Raw genomic sequence first — 25,336 nt, 5'->3', positions numbered from 1 at the left:
CATAAACAAAGAAAGATTTTATTAAACTCAGCTCAGCTGGGGGAAATGTGAAAAAGCATCAGACTAATTACACTCACTCACATGATCAAGTACTAGTTCTTTGGCTCAATCAATCAGAAGCTTTACTAAGTGAGATTCAGGAGCAGCTAAAAAAATTTTAATGTGTCAAGACATAAATTAGCAAAAATATGACCTGGAATAGGACATTTAACCATGCCAGAAAGCCTGGCCTCCATTTGGAATCAATGAGATTATCCTGGCAAAAAAAGTATACCATCAAGTTCTGAGAAAGTGAGCAATGGACACCCTGACTCTGTGGACTTAGAAACAAAAGGGGGAAATACACATTTTTTTTTCCTACTCTTATTAAGACAATGCTAAAATGTGCTTTGAGGTCGTTACTTCACACAAGAAAGCAATCTGTTTTTAGTCAAGGCAATATGTTATAAGTAGGGAGCCTAATTCATCTGTTTTTATCAGGTAATAAAGTGGAAGTAGAGGTCCTAATAAATGTCTATTATCTTGCTCACAGCTGTAAAAGACATACCTCAGTAGTTTTATCTGCTGTAAAACAGCAGATGTTTCTGCTGAGATTCTGTATAAATTCTCTTTGGAGCAAACAAAGCACTTTTCTTTGTGGTTGACAGGAGCCAAACAAGGAGACCTAAGGGAAATCGCGTCCAATCCCCAGGGATTCTAAACAGCACTGCCACATTGCTCCTACTCAGCTTCAACTGGCAAGTGAAGCATTATTAAAAATTTTCAATTATTTTCAAGTGCAGAAATGTTTTTAACCTTTTGCCTTTACAAAGCATCGTGTAAGTATGCTTTTCTTTCTCCTCCCCCAGCTCCCACCTTTGGATTATTTGTTTTTTGGTTATTTTTTAACCACAGGTAAATTTTTAAAAAATGACTGAACTTGCTAAGTGCTGCTCCTGACACAACATGGGTAAATTGAAGTCTTTTCGTTAAAAATAATAAAATAAACTTTGGTGGTATTCTAGAGGTAGAGATGGCTAAAAAGTCACTTGGGGCAAATACTACAAATCTTTCTGCAGAATATTCAGTTTGTGACAATTTGGAGGATTATGGTTTTAGTAAATGCTTTGCCTGCATTAGATGATAGTAACTCTGTGGCTTTTGTTACACATTTCATTTCTTGGCTGAAATTAGTCTGAAATAAAGGAAAGACTGTGTTTATTTTGTAACAATTTCATTAGTAGGTTTATGTTACATTTTCTCATTGGTAAAGACAGGAAAGTGCTATCTACAGGATTGTATTAGCTATCCATGTAAAAATCTTAAGCATGGCCACAGAGCATGGACAATTTTAGCAATAGGTAAAGTTGGAAACAAAATTTACCTCCTTATCATATTGCATAAATCTTATTTCTTATTTCCACCCTTCATTATTTAACTGGCCTGTTGTACAAAACAGGACTATTTAAGATTATCTCATAACATTGCTATGCCCTTAAAATTTTCCTTGACCCATATTTTGGATTATACCTTCAAGACTTTTAAATAGTGAATAATTTTATGCTTATCCAGGATCTATCTTTCCATTACTGTTCCTATTCTCTGTGTCCCCGTTAACAGGTTTTTTAGCATAAGGCAGCCATAAGAAGAAAACATATTTCAGAGGTTCTAAAAACAAGTGAGATCTGGAAACCCCAAGTTCCTCACTAGTCTTGAGCCTAGCTACTAGTCTAAGAGTGTTAACTTATTATTGGATATTACAATTTTCTGCCAAGATAGAGGAGAGGCCCAAACAGCTTCCATAAGTGGCATTTCAAAGTAAAACCTTATTTAGACTTTCATCAGCAAAGTGAAACCACGGCTACCATTTTCACCAAAAAATGATGCCCTTCACTCTAACGCCACAAGAGTTATTTCTCAAGAATCATACTAAAATCACCTAGATCCTGACCTCTTACACCCACGTTTCCCAGAAATGATTAAACCATCATTTCCTAGCTTATCTAGAGCACAGCTTCCCCTCTGCTCCACCAACACAACTGCACAATCACTGGGAAAGTAGTGTGGCAGTTGTCTTGAGGGAAGAAGGGGCAACAGGTGACACCTGTCCTACCTCCTTTCCCAGCCACCCTTGGGCAGGTTGGGCTATGTCTGAAAATTTTCCAGAGACTTCCTTCCACCAGCAAGGCTGCCACATAGAGACTGAGGGATGATTGGTTTATGTGTCAGCTTTGCTACACTATAGTACCCAGTTATTTAATCAAACACTAATCTAGGTGTTGCTGTGAAAGCATTTTTGTAGATGTGGTTAATATCTACAATCAATTGACTTTAAGTAAAGGAGATTACACTCAATAATGTGAATGGGAGTCATCGATCAAGTGAAGGCCTTGGGAGCAAAAACTGAGGTTTCCTAGAAAAGAAGGAATTTTGCCTCAAGACTGAATTTCCAGCCTCTGGACCTGCCTGCCCCACAGATTTTACACTTGTCAAGTCCCACAGCGTCCCAAGCCAGTGTCTTAAAAGAAATCTCTTTGTATATGTATGTATGTATGTATGTGAGTATATGTATATATTATATGTAATATATATAATACATATTGGTTCTGTTTCTCTGAAGAACCCAGACTGACAGAGGGCCTTATTCCATCCCTATTCCCTCCAAATGAAGTTATATTTTGTGAATTAAGAGAAGGAGTCATGAATAGATAAGCCTGTTCATGTTGGACAAGCATGGTTCTAAGAACCACCCTTAAACTTGGGAGGTTTCCTGAAGAAAACCAAAACATAGCGGTCCCCCATGCTTGGCTATGTATACATGGGGACCACTGTACTTAGATGCCTTTTCTATACTTCCCCCCCCCCCCGCCCACCCCGCATGTTAAATATGTAGTTTTATTTGAACTACAGGCAAGGTCTCACGATTCTGCCTCAATTTTTTTCACAAATAAATTTTGCAATAGAAATAAGATTTTTCTTGTTATATGAATCCATAATCTTTGACAATATTACACACATTTAGGCATTTCATTTCAACAGTGTTTAGGTTTAGACATCCTGGTATAATTATACTTAATTAGATCATTCAAAGTAATTGAAAGTCAGTAATTCTTTTAAGATGAAGTAACATTTCCTAGAAAACTTTGCACAAACTTTAAAAACAAATTGAAGTGTGAAAAATGGAAAACGCTGACCAACAAAGTTCTTTAAATAATACCAGCTTGAAACAACTGAACAAGGATGCTCTTTAGGCACAAATCTTGTTTCCTGGATTCTATTAGAATCCCAAATACTGAGAGGCATCTATAATTTGTTTTAACTATTCTTTCATGTAGAAAAAGTTTCATCATGTCTATTAATTTTTCATCATAAAGTGTTTAGAAATTTATGAAAGCATGCAGTTATACTGACCAAGCTGTCTCCATTCCTTCTATGATCCTAAAGTTAATGATTCTTAGTTGAGGGGCACCTGGGAGGCTCAGTCGAGCATCCAACTTCAGCTCAGACCATGATCTCATGGTCTGTGATCTCGAGCTCCACATCAGGCTCAATGATGTCAGCCTGTCACCGCAGAACTGGCTTCAGATCCTCTGTCCCCCTTTCTCTGCCGCTTCCCCACTTATGTTCTTTCTTATAAAAAAAAGTTTAAAAACATCAAAAATAATCATCAAAAAATAAATTAAAAAACATTAAAAAAAATTATTCTTAGTTGAGCAATCTCACTACTCCCCTGCTCTGTATTAGATGATATACATCCTAGATTTGTGACAGTTAATATAAAGAAACAGGAAAAAAAGTACTAGATTATAACAGAATAGGAAATGAAATTCTATTTTTTTTTAATGTTTATTTATTGAGAGAGAGACACACACACACAGAATCCAAAGCAGGCTCCAGGAAGTTTAACCAACTGAGCCACCCAGGCGTCAACCCCCCTTTCTTTTTCATTTTTTTAAGAGTGTGATGAACTCTGTGATGAAACATTAAAATGTCTTTTAAAACATTTTTTTAATATTTTTATTTATTTATTTTTGAGAGAGAGAGAGACAGAGTGTGAGCAGCGGAGGAGCAGAGAGAGGGAGACACAGAATCTGAAGCAGACTCAAGGCTCTGAGCTGTCAGCACAGAGCCTGACTCAGAGCTCCAACTCTAACTCCATGAAATCATCACCTGAGCCGAAATCGGTCACCTAACTAACTGAGCCATACAGGCACCCCCTAAAATTCTAATTCAGTTAAAATCTACATCGCAAAATTTTAAATATAAACTTATGACTAACCTTAGTATTATCTAGATTAACCACATTAAGTATCTCTCTTTTGAAAACAGAATGTGAAAAAAATGTAGCAATGGCACCAGACTAGAGGACTGATATTTATAACCATTGTCACTTTGGAGATGTATTCTAAGTCTGCTGCTTATTTTTATTAACATTTATTCTGCTTTGTTCTCAGTGCCCTAATGAAAAAGAGGATATACCTAATTTCCAAGCAGGTACTGGCTTAGAAGTGAATCTAAAAAATAATATTATTTCTGATATTGGAAACAATATTATTTCTAATAATGGTTAAATCAACCAGATCTGTTTATAAATATTACCCCCACCACTTTCCAGGTATGTGGCCAAATTAACCAACATTAGGCTTCAGTTTCTTCATATACAAAACAGGGATAGTAAGCTTACTCACTAAGTCATTGTAATAACAAAATTTTATACATATATATTTTAAAATAACTATACACACACACACATGCTCAATAAATGGCAGTCTATTTTAGAAATTGTCTTTACTCAAAATCATTAAAGTTCTATTCTAAAAAAATGTATCTTCTTATTCAATATATTTAAAAAACTAGCATTTAAAATGTCTATTTAGGGGGCGCCTGGGTGGCGCAGTCAGTTGGGCGTCCGACTTCAGCCAGGTCACGATCTCCGCGGTCCGTGAGTTTGAGCCCCGCGTCAGGCTCTGGGCTGATGGCTCAGAGCCTGGAGCCTGTTTCCGATTCTGTGTCTCCCTCTCTCTCTGCCCCTCCCCCGTTCATGCTCTGTCTCTCTCTGTCCCAAAAATAAATAAAAAATGTTGAAAAAAAAATAAAAAATAAAATGTCTATTTAGGTTAAGGCTCACTGTAAAACATAAAGCACAAAAGTTTATTATGTAGAAGTTTTTTAGTGATAAGCAATAGAAATGGACTAGAGTAGAAAATAAATTTCTGGGTATGGAATAGCCCCAGAAGCCTTGGAGAAGATCAGGAGTCAGACAGTTCAAGGGGTGCAAATAGCAGAAACTAATGACTTTTTCCCTTCTTCAGGATTTTGCTGCTACAATGATTCCATTCCAATTTTTTTCAGTCATTTTGTCACTCAAGATTCAGAGAGAGTGATTAGGGGAGGACATCCTTTAAAGAGTTTTGTGCTCCCCTTGCAGAAGTGTTTTTTAACATCTTCCTTAAATGTTGCCACGTTGGGGAAATTATATAGTTTCAAGGCAAACTTGCCTTTTGTACGAGTCGTGGGATTAACACATATGTTTAATACCAATGGGAGCAATGCAGAACAGTCATTTTTATTTACTTAATGACCCTTTTGCATTGCCTAAGGAATTGCACAAATAGAACTGCTTTAAGAACAGAATTGTGAGACGCCAGAGTGGCTGTTAGTCGAGTGTCCGACTCTTGATTTGGCTCAGGTCATGATCTCAGGATCATGGAATTGAAACCCGCTTGGGGTTCTCTGCCTTTCCCTGTTCATACACACACACACACTCTGAAAGAAAAGAAAAGAAAAGAAAAGAAAAGAAAAGAAAAGAAAAGAAAAGAAAAGAAAAGAAAAGAAAAGAAAAGAAAAGAAAAGAAAAGAAAAGAAAAGAAAAGAAAAGAAAAGAAGGAAGACAAAAAAGAAAACAGAAAACAGAATTAAAACAGAATTGTATGTTCAACAATAATAACCACTGACATCCCTGGCACCATGTCTATGCTATTTAATCTAACCAAGTAATTTATACTTGGAAGAAAACAAATGAGGTCTGATTCCTACTTTGTTCTTTTGATTGTTTGCATTGGGCTTTCCTGGTTTATACTGCAAAATAGTTTTTCTGCATACTTTCCTTAGTAGCCTATATTGGGAAAAGTTCAATGTGTTCAACTTTATACTTTACAGATTTGTAAAAGCATGTTGGATGTTTACATATTTCCTGCATGACTTCAATGTACGAAATTATTCCTTACAAAATTCTTTCAGAGGAAAAGAAGGAATAGCAAGGGGATTATGTAGATAGATATCTATGTTTTCCACAGGAAAACAGGACAAAGTAAGCAACACAACATGCTACCAGCAGCTAAATCACCTGGAGTAAATTTAAATAACTATCTCAGCTTTTATATTGGCCTTAGGATTTCTCAAAATAAGATGCATGTGGTTTTACTTTCCATATAAAATGAATCTATGCTTTCTAAATTTTAATATAAATTTTTGCAACCTTAGGAAAGTGAGACATATTCCACCTTTTGTGGCTTTGCTCACATAGTCTGTGATCCATCTAAAAAAATTTCTCAGTCTCTAACGTCAAAAAATTTAAGTTCTAGTCTTAATTCTGATTATGACTGAAGTAAATGCTTAGAGAGGACCTACTATTTTTATATCTTGTTTTCTTAGTCTTTACAATGGCAACAGACATACACTGGTGCCCCAAAACAAAGATTTACTGATTTATGATACTAATAACAAATGTAACATAACTACTAATTGTTTTAAATATGAATCATATATTTAAGAACTATGAAAGAAATGTCATCATAGTATATAAAAGTTAAACTGGAATTTATTACAACTGAAAATCTGCCTGCCAAGTTATAAAAAGGTCTGAGGAAGACTCTTCTCTTAGTAAAGGATGTATCATGTACTTTGAGATTAAATGACATGAGAAAATGTTAAAGAGAGATCTTACTTAAGAAGCAAAATACAAATAGAGAAAGAGAAAAACAGATATGTGTCTTTTGGACCGATCACTTAATCAACCCATAAGATAACATTTTGACCTTAGAATCAGGGCTTATCTATAGTAAGGAACATGTTCCTTCCATTCCAACTGTACTCATTGGGGAATTGAACGGTTCTGAATTTTACTTGTCAATATTTATCAGAAGCCCAGACCTGGAAGGACTGCAGCAGAAGTTAAACAGTTAAATGAAATCACCACCAACACTCTGACAGAGTGTTTCTCCCTTTCTCCCACTAAGGTTTTAAATCACCCAGGAAAATCTCTAATAATTGATAAAACAGGGGACAACAATACTGACTAAAATTCTAAGCTCCCTAAGTTAAGAATTAAAATAGAAAGGTAAAAGAAAACTTAGAAATAACGGTGGCTGCAGGGCCCTGGGTAGCTTAGTCGGTTAAGTGTCCCACTTCGGCTCAGGTCACGATTTCACAGTTTATGGGTTTGAGCCTCACGTCAGGCTATGCGCTGACAGCTCAGAACCTGGAGCCTCCTTTAGATTCTGTTCTCCTCCTCTCTCTGCCCCTCCCATGCTCATGCACTCTGTCTCTCAATAATAAATAAACATTAAAAAAAAAAAAAGGAAATAATGGTGGCTCCCAAACTTGAGAGAGTACAAAAGCAGGAAGGTGAATGACATAGCTTCATGCAGGTATGACAGATATCATTTTGACAACCAAGATGTGGGTCCTGTGTGCATGTTACATAGTACAAGAAAAAATAAGTAAAACCTGGTGTCTGCCTTCAAAATGCTTACCAAGTTGGAGGGTAAAAAATATAAAGCTCATAATATGAGACAGAGTATGAGAAGTGTAATGTGTGGTTCAGATGCATATGCAGCATAGAGCTCCCGACTTAGTTTCAAATTTCTAATTTGTTGTATAAAAAGAATGAGTATTGCATTCTGGCAAGCCTTTGAGCTTTGGACTTAGACAAATGTATCAGTGTTCAACCAGAGAAACAACTGGTAGGAAATTCATATTAAAAGATTTATTGCAAAAAGCTGGCGAATGGCTAGGCAAGTCTGCAATCCACCGGACAGACCACCAGGGAGGGCAGGCTGGAAGTCTCAGGCAGCTGAAGCCACAGTCCACAGGCAGGATTTCTTCTTCAGGGAAGCTTAGCTTTGCTCTTCTGGCCTTACAACTGAGTGAGTTAGGCCCCTGTAAATTATCTAGGATAATCTTCCTTACTTAAAGTCATCTGATTATGGACTTTAATCACATCTATAAAATACCTTCACAGCAACACCTACACTAGCGTTTCACTATTACAGTGGGGCCTATAGCCTAGCCAAGTTGACAGTTAACCTGAATTAAATTCCCAACACTATCACTTCCTAGCTATATGGCCTTGAGAAAGATTCTAAATTTCTTTAAATCCTATTTTATCATTTGTAAAGATGTAGGAGTAACTGCTCATAGAATTCTTGTGAAGATTAAATAGGTCCATGTAAAGTGGATCTAGTAATGTGCTTGGCATATAGTAAATATTCAGTACATGTTACTCAGTGCCATCATCATCCTCACTATCTGGGTCATACTGAGTCAACCCTTTTCTCTAAGCTTCAGTTTCTTCATCTGTAAAATAAGAATATTAATACCTATAATTCACAGGAGTGATATGAATATTAAATGAATATATATTAGAGGTGATATTTTTAATTGTGGGAAAGCTTTGTTATCTACTTAGATTTCAGGCACTTTTACACATTTTCCAAAACCTATTTTATTTTATTTTATTTTTTTTTTTTTTTTTTTTAACGTTTATTTATTTTTGAGACAGAGAGAGACAGAGCATGAACAGGGGAGGAGCAGAGAGAGAGGGAGACACAGAATCTGAAACAGGCTCCAGGCTCTGAGCTGTCAGCACAGAGCCCGATGTGGGGCTCGAACTCACGGACTGTGAGATCATGACCTGAGCCGAAGTCAGACGCTTAACCGACCAAGCCACCCAGGCGCCCCTCCAAAACCTATTTTAAAAAACACATTTTCTAAAAATGCAACCAATAATTATAACTTCAGAATTTTTTTAATTTTTCTTTAACATTTATTATTGAGGGATAGAGACAGAGTGTGAGCGGGGCAGGGGCAAAGAGAGAGGGAGACACAGGATCCAAAGCACATTCCAGGCTCTGAGCTATTAGCACAGAGCTCAACGTGGGACTCGAAACCAGAAATCATATAACTGAATTTTTAAAGTGAGTCCAGGTCAGGGCCCCTGGGTGGCTCAGTCAGTTAAGTGTCTTAATTTTGGTTCAGGTCATGATCTCATGGTTCAGGAGTTTGAGGCCCACATCGGGCATTGGGCCCTATGCTGACAGTATGGAGCCTGCTTGAAATTCTCTCTCCTCCCTCTCTCTCTTTGCCCCTCCCCCACTCACATGCATGTGCACTCTCACAATAAATAAACTAAAATAAATAAATAAATAAATAAATACACACATACATACATACATAGATAAAGTGAGTCCAGTTGATAACGATTACTTACATATTTTAATACATCTTCAGGTTTATAAGTGGAAATTCACCAGATTTCCATAGGTACAAATACACACACACACACACACACACACACACACAAATCATAAATTATTTTATATCATTTATATATTTATATATTTTATATTTATATATTATATATATTTTTATATATATTAATATTTATATATTAATGAAAGCTATCATCAAAACAGGACATTCAGAAAAAATATTTTAGGATATTATACTAATATTAGTTTCATTATACTATTATTTTAAAAGTAATTTTAGAGAAGTTATGGTTTAACTGTCTTAGCCTAGGTAAGTGTACATAAGTTAGAATCCTAGCTCCACTACTTTCCACTGAATGAAGAAATCAGGCAAGTCCCTCAGCTTACCTCCACATCAATCTCCTCGTCTTTAAGATGAGGGCAGTGACAGTACCTCACAGAATGTTGTGAGCTTTAAGAAGCTGATACCTATAAAATGCTGGGAACTTCCTGGTATATAGGCATCAGCTATCTGAAAATATCATTTCATGTCCTCCTGGAATGTCAGTGGGATGGCTTCCTGTGTGAAATATTATACTGGTCCTGCAGATTAAAGGAAAATGCTGTTAGATATTTACAATATCTCTTACCAATACAAATATTTTTGTTCCTCTATGAAGGACACTGGCAGTAGCTATTCCATCTGTATACATCTTTTTCTTGAGAATTTATCCCACAGATACACTTACATTGCAGTAAAATATAGAAAACAAGTGACCATCAATAGAAGACTGTATTCTCTTTTATTATGATATACAATACAGCTGTAAAAAGGAATAAGGAAGCTTTCTATACACGGATACACAAATATATCTAAGATATATCAGATGAAAAAAGCAAAGCATAAAACTGTATAAAATGGCAGGAATGGGAGCCAAGATTGTATATGCATGTCTAACTGCATTTACATAAAGAAACTTGAGAAGGATACAAAAGAAACCAATAAAGTGGGCAACTTGCAGTGGTGGGACATTGGATGGGACCCAGGTGAGTAGGGAACAGGGCATGGAGCAAAACATTTCACTGTATGCCTTTTTATATTTTTATTATTGAGCCATGTGAATGTGTTTTCTATTTCAAAATACATCTTGATAGAAGTCAATGGTACCTGTTGTATAAGCTAGGCATCCCAAAAATGCTGTGTCACAGACAACACCAAGACTTAACAAGTATTTATTTTTGAAGATCTACAGGTCAGCTAAGCTGATCCAAGCTGGACTCCATCTAGAGGCTCTGCTTCTCAGATCTGTAAGTCTGCTCCCCATGTATCTAATTCTCCTTGAACCAGCAGAAACAGAAGCACAAGATGACTAGTGGAGACATATAAGGCCTCTTAAGTCTTAGGCTGAAAAATGACACAACTGCTGCCCATATGTCATTAGCCAAAGCAAGTTAAAGATTGAGGAAGTACACTCTGCCCACAATGAAGCCATGACAGAAGTGCAGATGCAGAGAGAGGCCAATGATTCAATCTGTCCCACCTGTGGGCAACTACAGACATCCTGAATGTTCTAAAACGAGCACTATGAATCACAAGTCTAAGGAGTAGCAAAGAGCAGGCAAAACTTTTGGGCAGCTTGAACACTCTATGAGTGTCTTGTCTCGTCTTGACGATTATGTCATCACTGTCCATGTGGATCATGAATGAAATGGAATGGGATGGAATGGAAGGCAAACTTATGAACTCACAGGACCAGCAAAGACTTTGGACCACACTTTAGCCCAACACATTTTACAGATTAGGCAAGTGAGGCCTGGATAAATAAAGTACAGTAAAGAACAGTCATAAAAATCTTAAGTGGTGTATCAAAGAATTTGTTAAATACAGAATCTGCTAGATTGATTAAAGTTCCTTAGAGTCCAGGTGATGGGGTGAGCCAGGAAATAAAGAGGGAAAACTGCAGTGACATTAACTACAAACAGCACCCATAACAATAAATCAGAACACATTTCATGCATACAAAGGAATTATTATTTAGAGATAGATGTAAAACAGACATTAATAATAGTGTATATTAAATTTTTATTTTGAAAATATTAGATTTTTTTTAATTTAAACGATTTCAAGAGTATAAAAAAGTAAATCCCTGTTCTCTACCAGACACCCAATCCATCCTTCCCCCAGAGCAAAATACTGTTAGTAGTTTATGTATTTCTCCATAAATGTACTATGCATTATTGGTTTATAAAGAGAAAAACACAAGGCATTTGCATCTTAAGTATGCATTTCCGAAGACCTGGCATAATTTAATACTTATTTTCCCAAAGAACTGTTAAAGTATAATGAGTATTATTTTTTTAACCAGTTCAAGTGACAATGGCATTAAAAACAATTTATAATTCACTAGTCCTACTAGTTTGAAAAGCTATGCAATTCTTAATTAATTCTTTTTAATTTGGGGAAACTCACAATATATATGGAAATATATATGAAAACACAATTTATATGGAAATGCAAAGAACATAGAATAGCTAACAGTTTAGGAGAACAAAGCTGGCAGAGTCACAGTACCTAACTTTTGACACTTACAGTATAGGTACAGTCTTTAAAGACAATATGCTTCAATGTGGCATGGGTATAACGATAGGTAAATAGTTTAATGGAACAGACTACGCATATTCTTGACCATCTCCTCACACCAATAATTGGGACTGAGCAGCCAATTCACTACAATGACTAAATCTTTTCCATGTTTATCCATGTCAGCCTCACCCTCATTTTGTCCAGCTGATGATTTGGAGCAAATATAGGACTTTAAATTTATCACTACTACATTTTATCTTATTAGTTGTTGCTCTTCTTTTTAGCCAAGATTTTTCTGGATTTTGACTCTGTAATATATTCTAATATATTCTCTATCTCTTCAAGCTTCTTACTGTCTGTGAATTTGGTAATCATGTTATTTAGCACTCTTTCAGTTACAGTTAGTAAGGACTCAATTAAAACTGACTTAAGCCAAAGAGGAAATGTACTGGCTCACATGATCAAAAAGTCCAGGGGATATTCAGATACAAACTGGATCCAGGTAAAAAATAAGCTCAGCTGGGTACTCTCACTCTCTCAGCATCATTTTCCTCTTTATGGAAATCAGCCTTTGTCCCAATGATCTCAGTAAGACTTAAACCTATCTCTCATTTGCCTAAAATGAGTCATGGGTCCATCTCAGAACCAATCAGTGTGGTTAGGAGATATATTTCCTCATCTGAATATCACATTCATTCCTGGAGCTATGGATGAAGTAAGCCTTCCTTCAATTACATGGACTGAGGAGTGAAAATGGGGAAAGGTAACTTCCCAGGGAAAACAAGGCACTGTCATCAGGTTGTAGGAGAAAGGATACCATAGAAAAGAAAAATAAGATCTTTATATTACAGTTCTCATCTAGGTTGTTGACAAAAAATGCTGGGCAGGGCCAAAGGAAAGGATAAATAAAATGCTTACAACATATCATCTCCAAAAATAATCTATTTTTGTATTTTGTTTTAAAATATGCTGCCAGGAAAAATAAGAGGGTATTAGGTCTGAAGGAAATAGGAGAATTATCACCTCCATATGCTCAATACTGATTAAAGTTTAATTGCCCTATCCTATTTATATTGAAGCCAAAAAGTGGAGAAGTTGGAAAAGGCCTATGTCTTAGACAGCCAGGCTGCTGCCATAGGCTGATCTGTGGCTTAAACAACAGGTATTTATGTCTCACAGTTCTGGAAGCTGAGAAGTCTAAGATCAAGGTGCCGGCAGATTCTATTTTTCTTGAGTGCTCTCTTACTGGCTTGTATACAGCTGCCTGAGAAATGTGTGTTCATGGAGAGAGGCTTTTCCTAACTGTGTGTTCATGGACAGAGAAAGAGCTCTCGTACCTTTTTCTTTTTTTATAAGGATATTAATTCCATCATGGGAGCCCCACATGTATAACTTCATCTAAACCTGAATATCTCCCCAAAGCCCCACCTCCAAATACTATCATATTTGATATGATAGTATCATATCAAATGATATGAAGGTAGGGCTTCAACATATCAATTTTGATGGGTCATAAACATTCTAAGCAGTCTGCAAGAGATCTGTAACCAAGTTCGAAAGTCAGTGGAACAGCCAAAGAAAAGAGGTTTATCTGGCCATTATTCACATAATGAAAATCAACAGAACCAAGGTAGTCAATCCAATATTATACCCAGAAATAGCATTACTTTTAGAGAAGCTTAATCTGCAAGTACACATAAGAATATTCTCTGTACCACCTCCAACAAATCTCACTTGGACCAGGAACGAGTATTAAAGTCAATGAATCAGGAAAAAAGCCTCAAAAGGTACTACTAAACTCAAATGTCCCATAGGCAGGAAGTCAAAGCACAAGAGATTACACTTAATGGAAGCAAACTGGTCAATTAATTGAAGAATATGACACCAAAACCACCTCTTAAAATCCACAAGAATATCTGATAATTATGTGATTGAAGGAAACTGGAAATGCAAGATACAAAATGGGTGATGCCAAAAAGAAAAGAAAATTATAGGTTATTATACCAATTAGGGGTTTTAAAATATGTTTTAGCTTAGATATTTAGCTATTGCAGTGCTTTCATTTTCATTTGCTGGATCTACAGAGAGAAAACAAGTATGAGAGGAGTTTCCTACAATGTCTAGCTCTTAGCATATAAAAAGGGATTTTAAAAGTATAGGAAGTATGAAGGAGATTAGTAAACCTGCACTAAAACATGCTAAAGACCTCCATCCAAACACTATATGCCCATCATGGTTTTGCTTCAGGGTCAATCTCACTGTCCTGGAGTTTACACTTTCATGTTTAGTGCCTATTATGATGACAGCAATAGGAGATGCCACTATCTTTGGTGCCCCAGGGTAAAGTTATACCCCTAACCCTGGCATCAGATGGCTTGATTTCTAAGTCTCAGTCTACCACTAGATCAGCAGATAAGTCACTTAATTCCTATGAAACTGAACTACCATTTAGCCAGATTGATGGAGATGAAAATGGGGTGCAATAATGCCCAACAATAAATAGTGCAACATTTTGGAGATGTGGCCTAGCCAGATATGCTCATTGACCACCCAAGCCCTAACTAGTCCTGCCCAACTTATAATGTGGTCTGCTCTTACTGGTTTAAGATGCTTAAACGGGGGTGAAGAGGTTAAACAGGGGTATTCATTCATTATATAAAAAATCGTAAGTTGAAGGGGTGCCTGGGTGGCTCAGTTGGTTAATCGTCCAATTCTTGGTTTACGCTCAGGTCATGATCTCACAGTTGTGTGAGTTTGAGCCCCACGTCTGGCTCTGCACTGATAGCACAGAGCCTGCTTGAGATTATCTCTCCCTCTCTCTCTACCCCAACCCTGCTCACCCTGTCTCGGACTCTCTCAAAATAAAGAAATAAACTTAAAATTTTTTTTTTAACATTTATTTATTTTTGAGAGACAGAGCGAGACACAGAGCATGAGTGGGGAAGGGCAGAGAGAGGGGGGTACACAGAATCCAAAGCAGACTCCAGGCTCTGAGCTGTCAGCATAGAGACTGATGCAGGGCTCAAACTCATGGACCACAAGGTCATGACCTGAGCTGAAGTCGGCCGCCCAACCAACTAAGCCACCCAGGTGCCCTGAAATAAATAAACTTAAAAAAAAATTTTTTTAAGTTATAAGTTGCCATGAAAAAGAGTAAATTGACTGGTAATGGTGAATATTCAAAATATAGGACAAATATGTATAGATAAGATTTATTAAAAAAATGCAATATTTTATTTTTAATACCTTGTTTTGAAAATAAGCAACAAAATCGATTTTATTTTTTGTATATTTGATGTTTATTAATTTTATTATACTATAGCTAGTATATTATATAGTATGCATTATAGTGTACTTTCTTTCTTTCATCTTTCCTGCTTCTGCAGTTCAATTTTTAAGACTTTAGTTTTTAGAGTAACAGTTTTAGATTTACAGAAAAATTGTAAAGATGAGTTCCCATATGCCCTACACCCAGTTACTCCTATTATTAATACCTTTAGTTTATTTCAGTTTGAACTACTTCTATTTCCACTTGATTATTATTTTTAATCAACATAACTGATATACTGGACAATGTGATCAAATAGTACTAAAAAGCTGATAATCATTCATCAGTCCTAGCTGCATTCTTCCCTGTAAGTAACCATTTGTATCTGTTTAACTATTTCTTCTAGTTATTTAAACTCTGTGCTTCTAAATAATATATTTATAACTAAATTCCTTAAACTAGCAATATTAGAAATTTTGATATATTTTTTTTCCGAATGCTCCATCATATTGATCACATACCCATCAACATTAATTGCTCAGCAGTCTAATGTAATCAAATAATCCATCCATGTCATTTCTTCCCCCTTATTTCCATTATGGAACTTCCATCCTCTTGCTACAGTCAGCTACTTGTGGCTCTCTAGGCTCAATGCAAAGCTGAAATTTCTTTCACCAATTTCCTGTGTTAGATACCCTGGTCCTCGGGCCTTGGGACTTTTTTTTGTTTTTCTTGGGTTGCACCTTCAGTTTGTTGGAATAGATCTTCTAGTCACTTCCTAAGAAAAACTTAAAGAAGGTAATTCTTATAAATTTTATTTACCTAAAACTGTCTCTATTCTACCCTCATGATTTATTGGCTGAATCTACAACTCTAGGTTGAAAACCAGTTTTTCTCAGAGTTTTAGTGGCATTGCTTTACTGCTTTCTATCCTCCAAAATTTCTGCTGAGATGTACTATGCCATTCTATTAGCTATTGTACATGACGTGGCCTTCCAGCATTTTCTTTTTAATTCTAGGGTGCTGAAATTTTTAAAAATTTTTTTAACATTTGTTTTTTGGGAGACAGAGAGAGACAGAGCATGAGTGTGGGAAGGGCAGAGAGAGAGGGAGACACAGAATCTGAAGCGGGCTTCAAGCTCTTAGCTGTCAATGCAGAGCCTGATGCGGGCCTTGAACTCACAAACCACAAGATCATGACCTGAGCCAAAGTCAGATGCTCAACCGACTGAGCCATCCAGGTGCCCCTTAGGGTGTTGAATTTTATGAAGGCTTCCTTTACAAGTGTCTCTTTTCATTCATTGTGCACTCAGTGGGTCTTTCAAACTGGAGTTACATATTTTAGCATCTTAGTCTTTGCTTTTTATCTGCTAAAATGGTGTTGAATCTCTCATCTACTCATGACTCAATTCCCACATTTCACTGGAAGTCCTTGGAAGTAATATTTTAAGTATATAGTCAACTCAATTATAAACTCTAATGGCCTATATAATGACTTGGGAATATGGCCTAAAACTTTGGAAGGTATAACATTTCAAACCAAATAATAAAACTACTTAAAGAAAATGCAATTGCCTGAGTTGAAGTTATCCAGTTTTCTCATCTCCCTCCACATATAATTACCCAGATAGGACTGGCTGGATAAACAATGAAACATTTATATAAAAGAACATCATGTGATTATTGCTGCTGTTTAAACCACTTGACAGTTAGTGGGAGACATCATGCCTTTTACCACTACATATTTCAGTGTGTATTTCCTAGGAACCAGTCATTCACATAATGCTTCTAATTTTATGAACTGTAGACTCAAAGAACAAGATATGTACTTACTAAAATTAAGCATATATATAGGAATTCTGTATATAATGTATCTACACTGGACATAGTCCAAAAAAGGTTGAATGATAACAATATAGCAGGGCTTTTTTGATTTGATTTCACCTCATCTTTCATCCTGTGATACAGGCCCCATAAAGCTCTAGAGCATGGCAACACAGCATGAGCAGCCAACATCCAGAACGTTTTCTAAAACCAAAATCAACTTACATTTCATTACTCATCTTTGATATACAAAGAAGTCTAATGTGCTATATTTAAATGTTGATTTGCTCTGTATGTATGCCACCCCTTTTTCTTACTCTATTTTAAAAGCTAGAGGTGTCCTAATTTGTGAATATGAGAAAGAAAAAAAAAGATTACTGTATTTGGACTTGCTATTTAAAATGTCTCAATGTAATTCTCTCCTTCATATGTGTTTTGGAATTTTCCCTTATCAGAAAGCTAATCAGGGTCAAGATCTGAGAATTAAAAGGAAAGGAAATGTGGTTTACTGGAAACTTATAACTGTGGCCACTTAAAAACTCTTTTCTAGTCTTTAAGTAAGGATTTGAAACCAATTCCATCCAAATAATTTTGTTTAATTCCAGGTAATCAAATGCCATCAACACATCGAAATTATCTGAGAACTACCACTTCTTAAATAATCTCTCTCAACTAATATACTTGTGATTTTTATTATGAACTAAACATAGTTTTTGCAAGCAATTACAATGGGAATATTTACAAAAACTTGGTAAGATTTGAAAATTAATTTTAAGAATTGATGCTGTCAATTCAGTAAAAAGACATTTTATAACCATAAGTAAGAAAAAGAAAGAATGAGTTGAATAGATCTCTAGAATATTCGAGATGGTTTCGTAGATAAATACATGTTGCAATACAATTAGCAGCAGCTATGTGTTTTTGTGGCAAATGAAAGCCAGTGCTCCTCTCACTTAAGAGTGCTTAGTAACACCTTACCAAATGTAGTGGACATCTGTTGTTTGTGTCTTCCTGGCATCCACTAGGGACCTGCTCCTCTTTCACCCCATGTGGATCTGGAGAACTTATTAATCAGAGGGCTTTACTCTGACCTGGCTTCATGAGCTGGGACAGCTCCTGGGCTAGTCATTCTTTATACAGTAAAACCTTGACTGAAAGTAACTTGTTCTGCAAGTATTCCACAAGATGAGCAAACATTTCTAATAAATTTTAACTTGGTAAATGAGTGATGTCTTGCAATATGAGTAGTACGTGACACCAAATCACATGATCACAAGTCAGTCAGTCAACAGTTCTCTCTCACTGCAGGATCGTGGTGATCATCTCCTATGCTCAAATGCTTGGTCTCAGGCTGTCATGTTTGGCAGAAATCAGTGACTTTTCAGAACATTGGAAGGTGCTCACCACTGACACTACTGTATTTTTTATCATTTCAAAGCACCTATGGACAGTCCTTTGCTTTTCCATATAAGAGGAAGCTTAGGAATACTTTGCTTCATTCTAGGCAGGCTGCCTGCAGATGTAGATAGACTCTTTTCTCTGCTGCCTTATTGCCAGTTATATTAAATACAGTATATGATAAGACTTCATTAATACTGTACTGTAGTCAACAACCATGTGAGTATATACAATGGCCCTATGCAGAAAAAGGTTGAAAAGAAAGGCAATAGGAAGAAGATGATTATGGTGGAAGTTAAGAAAGAAATCATCAAGAAGTATAAACAAGGTATGTGAGTGGCCAAAATTGCAAGATTTTATGAGAAGTCTACGTCAGCATCTCATCTGTAGAGGAGGAGGAGGAAAAAAAGGTGGAAGAATCCTTCACTTCAAATGAGATTAGGGAGATGTGTAAAATGTGGGAAACAGTGCAAAATTATGTAAAAAAGCACCACCTGAATAAGGTGATAGCAGTGCGAGCGACGAATCTGTTTAAAGCAATGCGATGCCATTTCCACGAAATCCTCAAAAGGAGGCAAAAGTAAGTGTCATTGGATAGGTTCCTTGTTAAAGCTAAACAAAAAGAAAAATATTCCATTGAGCCAATAGATAGCAGTGATCCTGTTAGCGATAGTAAAAGTCCTCCTACAAAATAACCCTCTTCTGTCTGGTCTCTCTCAGCCATGAAGATTTTCAAAGGTTAGTGCCAGTTCGTTTATTTTTCTTTATATTTTATATTTTCTTTATTATCTTGTATTATATTACAATATTGTAATCATTTTTATCTGAATATTTTTGGGTTGTGGAATGAATCATCTTAGTTTCCATTATTTCTTATGGGGAAATTTGCTTTGATATACAAATGTTTTGGATTACAAGCATGTTTCCGGAACGAATTGTGCTCACAAACCAAGGTTTTACTGTACCTTCCACTGTTCACAGATTAGTACAAGGGGATGAACATATGACCCAAGCAGGACCAATCAGAGTCCCATGATGAAAGGTAATATATGGACACCAAAGAATCTCTCTTCCTCTGACTTTGACTTAAAAAGAACAGAGGAGTCTGGAGGTGCCAGTGGTCATCACTGACTACCATACACACAAAATCTGCTATAGAATAATGCCGATACCTAGAAGAATGCTGAATTGAGTGAGAAAAATCAAGAGAGCCAAGAATTCTGTTGAGTCCCTAGACTCAGCTGTGCTAAGGCCAGTTCCACACTGACACTTTCCAGTTAAGAGAGACAACGAATTCTCTTTCTCACTTGAGTAAATTTGAGTTGAATTTCCATCTGTTGCAACCAAGCATGCTGACTAATAGACCAAGACAAGGCCTTTTCAAAACACAATGTATGGTTAAGGCTTACCTAAGTACACTTGAACTATGGTTGCCCCTAAATGGTACATCTGCCAAGACTATAAAGCTATATGAATGGAATGGAATGTTAGCTTAATTTTTTTATAACTTTGCAAACCATTCCACTACTCACATACAAGCAGCCCCAGACTATCTACTGTCAAAAAGAGAAAATATACATGTGTGTGGAAGTAAACAGGGGAGAATTTCAGGGTAAACTCAAGCCAAGCACAGCACCCACAGTCTGAAAAATGTTTCAGATCAGAGGTTTCCTGTCTGTACATTACACAAAAGACTATTAGATTAGGTTCAAGTCTGAAGGTTATGTAGTTCTAAAAGAAACTTCAGGAAATGTATTAGAGAATATAACTCAGAACCTGAAAGAAAGTCTTAAAAACAGGGGCATGATTTATAGTTGATTTATATCACATTCATGTTCTTGCAATACATTAAAAACATACTTCTTAACAAAATGTCATACTATAGTTTTGCTTTTTAGGAAAACCTGAAATGTAAAAAAAAAAAAAATCCATTATAATCTTAAATACAATAAAGTGAATTATATACCCAATATCTGCCAAGTTATATACCTTTCCCCATTACTATTCTTAAGGAAGTAAGTATACCTTTTTTACCACAACATGAAGAAATCCCACTGTGCAAAGGTAGGCTGCAGCTGTATAGGCTGGAAGTCCTCTGTCACATGTCTAACATGTGAATTCTCTCCTGCATAGCACATTGTGAAAGCTGATCTTTGGAGTAATTTTCCCTTTTCTTTGTCTTCCCTAGTTAACTCCCTGGTCAGAAGAGCTATGCATTTCTAGACTAAGGGAATTGTAGAACTAACATAAAATGTGGAACATATTATCTTTTAATGATTTGTTTTCTCATCTCTCTCTATAAAAGCATCTGGCTCCTTTGTCTTACCTTTTCTTAATAGTGCCTCACAATGCCTGGCACAAAATGAGTACTCAATAAATGCTGACTAAATAAACAAATAGAACATTCCAAAGTAAAGAGCTTGAAAATGAACTGCCATTTTAAACTGGGAGCAAATTGAAGGTCTCAGAAGTTAGGTGACTTTCCAAAAACATAAAGCCATTTAGTCCCAGAGTAAGTCTCTTGATTCCTAATCTAATATTCATCCACCAAACCAGAGTTTTCAAGCATTTGTCTAAAATAATGTCCACATGGGAGACATGTTCTCAGGGTATAACCTGAGATATGATGAATTCTAAGGTAGCACTATACCCTCCATTCTAAGAATATCAAGTGTTTTTTAAAAATGGATTTAAAGTCTTTATTAATCATAAGTTTTTAGAAATAAACCTTAAAACAGATGGCAACAAACTAGTGTGTTAAGAGACCAAAGATGATGAAATCATTACACTATACTAGGCTAATATGTATAGGTCTTTTCTCTGAGGACACCACCTCCTTGATTTTATCTCAGAAGTCACCAGATCTTCAGTTAGTGTGTTCCTCCATTCTACACTCCTTGACTATGTTACACTCCCTACACTTGACTTGGAATTGGAAATTATATAATTCATTTTGTATCACCAGTGCCTACCCTAAAACCAAGCACTCAATAGAGGTCAGTTTATAAGACAAGTGAGGGGGCACCTAGGTGGCTCAATCAGTTAAGCCTCTGAGTCTTGATTTTGGCTCAGGTCATGATCTCATCGTCATGAGATCAAGCCTCTTGTTGGGCTTCATGCTGAGCATGGAGCCTGCTTAGGATTCTCTCTCTCCCTCTCCCTCTGCCTTCCCCCCACCCCAGCTCTCCCCTCAACAAAAAATAAAATAAAATCTTTAAGACAAGTGAGGACAACTAGCTATCCATATGCCCAGTGATGAACTTAGACCCTCACCTCACACCATATATAAAAATTAACTCAATGGATCAAAGATTTAAATGTAAGAGTTAAAAAGCAAGAAAATATAGGAGGAAATCTCTGAGACCTTAAGTAAGGGAAAATTTTTTTAGATATGACACCAAAAACACATTCCATAAAAGAAAAAAATTGATAAATTGGACCTTATCAAACTTTAAAATTTCTGTGCTACACAAGACAACTTTAACAAAATAAAAAAGGCAAGCAACAGACTATGAGAAAATATTTGCAAAACAGGTATCTGATGAAGAATTTATATCCAAAATATACAAATAACTCTTACAACTCAATAATAAAAAGACAACCCAATTTATTTTTATTTTTATTAATGTTTATTTATCTTGAGAGAGAGAGAGAGAAAGCATGAGTGAGTGCAGGGGAAGGGGTGAGAGAGAGAAAGCAAGAGAGAGAGAGAGAGAGAGAGAGAGAGAGAGAGAGAGAGAATCCCCACTGACAGCACCAACCCTGACTTAGGGCTGCATCTCAGGGACAGTGAGATCATGACCTGAGCAGAGATCAAGGGTCAGACGCTTAACTGACTGAGCCACCCAGGTGCCCAAGATAACCAAATTTAAAAGTGGGCAAAAATATATGAGCTGATATTTCACTGTAAAGAAGATATGCATTGGGGCGCCTGGGTGGCGCAGTCGGTTAAGCGTCCGACTTCAGCCAGGTCACGATCTTGCGGTCTGGGAGTTCGAGCCCCGCGTCAGGCTCTGGGCTGATGGCTCGGAGCCTGGAGCCTGTTTCCGATTCTGTGTCTCCCTCTCTCTCTGCCCCTCCCCCGTTCATGCTCTGTCTCTCTCTGTCCCAAAAATAAATAAACGTTGAAAAAAAATTTTAAAAAAAAAGAAGATATGCAAATGATTTATGGCAAATAAAGATACGAAAAGATGTTCAACATCTATAGTCACTAGGAAAATGTAAATTAAAATGAGATACCATTTCGTACCCATTAGAATGGTTGGAGCAAGTAAGACAGACAATAACAAATGTTGGTAAGGAGGTGGAGAAATTGGGACCCCATCATACGTTGCTAGTGACAATAAAAAATGAACACTTTAAAAAGAAGTTTCGAAGTTTCTCAAAAAACTAAACACAAAACTACCAAATGGCCTAGCAATTCCACTCCAAGATATCTATACAAGAAAAAGTATAACATATGCCTACACCATGACTGGTAGAGAAATTTTCATTGCAGAATATCAGAAATGTTGATAATAGTCCCAAGCTGAAAACAACATTGCTGAAAACAACCTGAATGTCAATTAACCAGTAAATGGGTATAGTAAGTATGGTATGTCCACAAATGGAATACTCTTTGACAATAAAAAGGAAGGAACTACCAACACATGCCGCATCACAGATGAACCTCAAAAACATTTTGCAAAGAGAAAGAAGCCAGACACAAGTGACCACATATTGTATGATTCCATTTATATGAAAGAAGTATCCAGAAAAGGCAAATTTATAGACATAAAACAGATTGGTAGCTGCCTGGGCCTGGGAGTGGGAATGGGAATAACTATAAATGTCTATAAGGGATATTGTTGGGAAAATGAAAATGCTCTAAAAGTGATTTACAGTGATGACTGCACCACTCAGTAAAGTTACTAATAATCATTGAATTGTACACTTGAAATGGATGGATTTAATTATATGTAAAATACATTTCACCAAGTTGTTTTAAAAAGGAAAAGTGAACGAATCATTGCCTCACTTATACCTCTTGCAAAGATCCTTCTCTTCATTGTCTATTTAGTATTCCACTCTATGGGTATACCACCAATTTCCAGAAACTTTCTACTCCCTTATCTTTAAAATTCTTACCCTCCCTCCCCCTCCCAACTCCTCCCTCTAACAAATACTCTCTCAAAACCTCTTAGTACATTTTAGCATGTTCGTCCCAGTCCTTCCATTCACAGCAGGAAAACAGGGCTCTCTGCCAACAGCTCATTCACACTTTTATGGAGTCCTTATTCAGTCCAGTTACCTTGCCATCAGGATGCTAACAGTCTGGCAGAAGAGATAGAGGATTCACAGAAATAACTACAAAATAGAGGTTCCTGGCCAGATCTTACTGAATGCAGATGGGGAAAACCAAACAAGACTTTGTATAAGAGGGGCCATCCAAAGGAGACAAGGCATGACAGTCAGAATCCCTATAAGTAGAAATAAGCACTGCAAGGCTTCTGTGGGGATCAGGGCCAGCGGTGAGTATACGCATTCTGAGAGATTTCAGCTTCAGGTCTTTGTTCCTGATCTTTCTCTTCTCTCCTCAAACCATGTTCACCTGCTGTTGGCACTGTTATCATGCCTAACTACTCAAACTCAGGCAGACAAAGAGCCAAAGCTGAAGAAATAAATGAGCTTACATCTGAGCCCTGTGATTATCTCCACATCATCATCAATACGTAATTGGGTCTTAGAAGGTACGATTTCACAAATGCTGTTTTTCTCAAACTTTTCTCTTGATACCCTGAGATACTGTCAGAGAGGGGAGGGCTAGAAGAGCAGTAGGAGGGAAAGTCCTTCTAGAACTAAAGCATTCAAGCTCTGGAAGAAGACATCTTGTTTAGCAATAAACATATCAGGCATATGGGTACAATTGCCCCTGATAAATACATGAGTCAAAAATTAGTATGTAGAACCTTATATTTGACTATGCATTAAAAATGAATCCTGGATTTAGTGGGAAACCCACTGAACCAGTAGTGTGACTGTTAGAGAACCTGTTGAATCACTGTGCGGAAAAATATTATTCAATTTGCTTCTTTAGTTCCAAAGCATTCTGAGATTTTGAGCTACATATATATGTAAAGTGCAACTGTTTTCAATATCCATGTCCTTTATTATTCATCATACAATAAAAAAAATCAGCCATTAAGCAAATACTTACAGAATACCATGAGTCAGGCACTGAGCTAATGTTGATGAATGAGGGTAAATACAGATTTAAAAAAATGTGTAAGGAGTTCAACTATAGTCCAATGTCTACAAAAATATGTTCCGTGGACCACTTGCATCTGAATCACCTAAAAAGATATTCAAATGCAGACTGCTGTGCTCCTCATCAAACCAAATGAATCAGAATCTCTGTGGGTAGAGAAATACACATCTTAACAAGCTCTACCTGTGACTGTTAACATACACTGAAGTTTAAGTAAATCATTGCTATGCTAAATCCCACAGAAACTCACTCATATCACAAACAAGTGTAATACAGTAGAAAAGTAGATGTCTCCATTAGATTCAGTGGTGATTAGGTGCCAGAATCCTCTTGTATAATAGTCTCAGTACTGCTAATTTGTACATGAGCTTTTAGAATAAGGTCTCCAAAAAAGCTACTATAAAATTATAAATATTATGAAATTAATTATCACTGTTAAAATAAGGAGAAAAAGAGGATGAGACTGACCCACTAGAGTCAAGAAAAATTGTTTGAACTGGATCTTAAGGCTACAGCTTTAAGCTGGGCCAGCCAGTTTGGAGGTTTTGTCTTAGGATTCTGTCAGT

At 36.5% G+C, this 25,336-nt stretch overlaps 1 long non-coding RNA gene across 10 annotated transcripts in view; it reads right to left on the bottom strand.

Annotated features, from left to right (window-relative positions):
- LOC111561730 overlaps positions 1–25,336 on the bottom strand; it is a 414,779-nt gene that overhangs the window by 288,365 nt on the left and 101,078 nt on the right. For all 10 annotated transcript variants that reach the window (XR_006583250.1, XR_006583244.1, XR_006583247.1 and 7 more), the window contains 2 exons: positions 9,858–10,052; positions 3,391–3,609 (listed from right to left, as the gene is read on the bottom strand). This is a non-coding gene — a long non-coding RNA (uncharacterized LOC111561730). The remainder of the gene's footprint in view (positions 1–3,390; positions 3,610–9,857; positions 10,053–25,336) is intronic.

Source organism: Felis catus, chromosome A1 (assembly GCF_018350175.1).
Source record: "Felis catus isolate Fca126 chromosome A1, F.catus_Fca126_mat1.0, whole genome shotgun sequence".
In the NCBI taxonomy this organism is placed as follows: domain Eukaryota; kingdom Metazoa; phylum Chordata; class Mammalia; order Carnivora; family Felidae; genus Felis; species Felis catus.
Note: the sequence above shows the minus strand (reverse complement) of the source record. Positions and strands in the feature narration are given on the sequence as shown.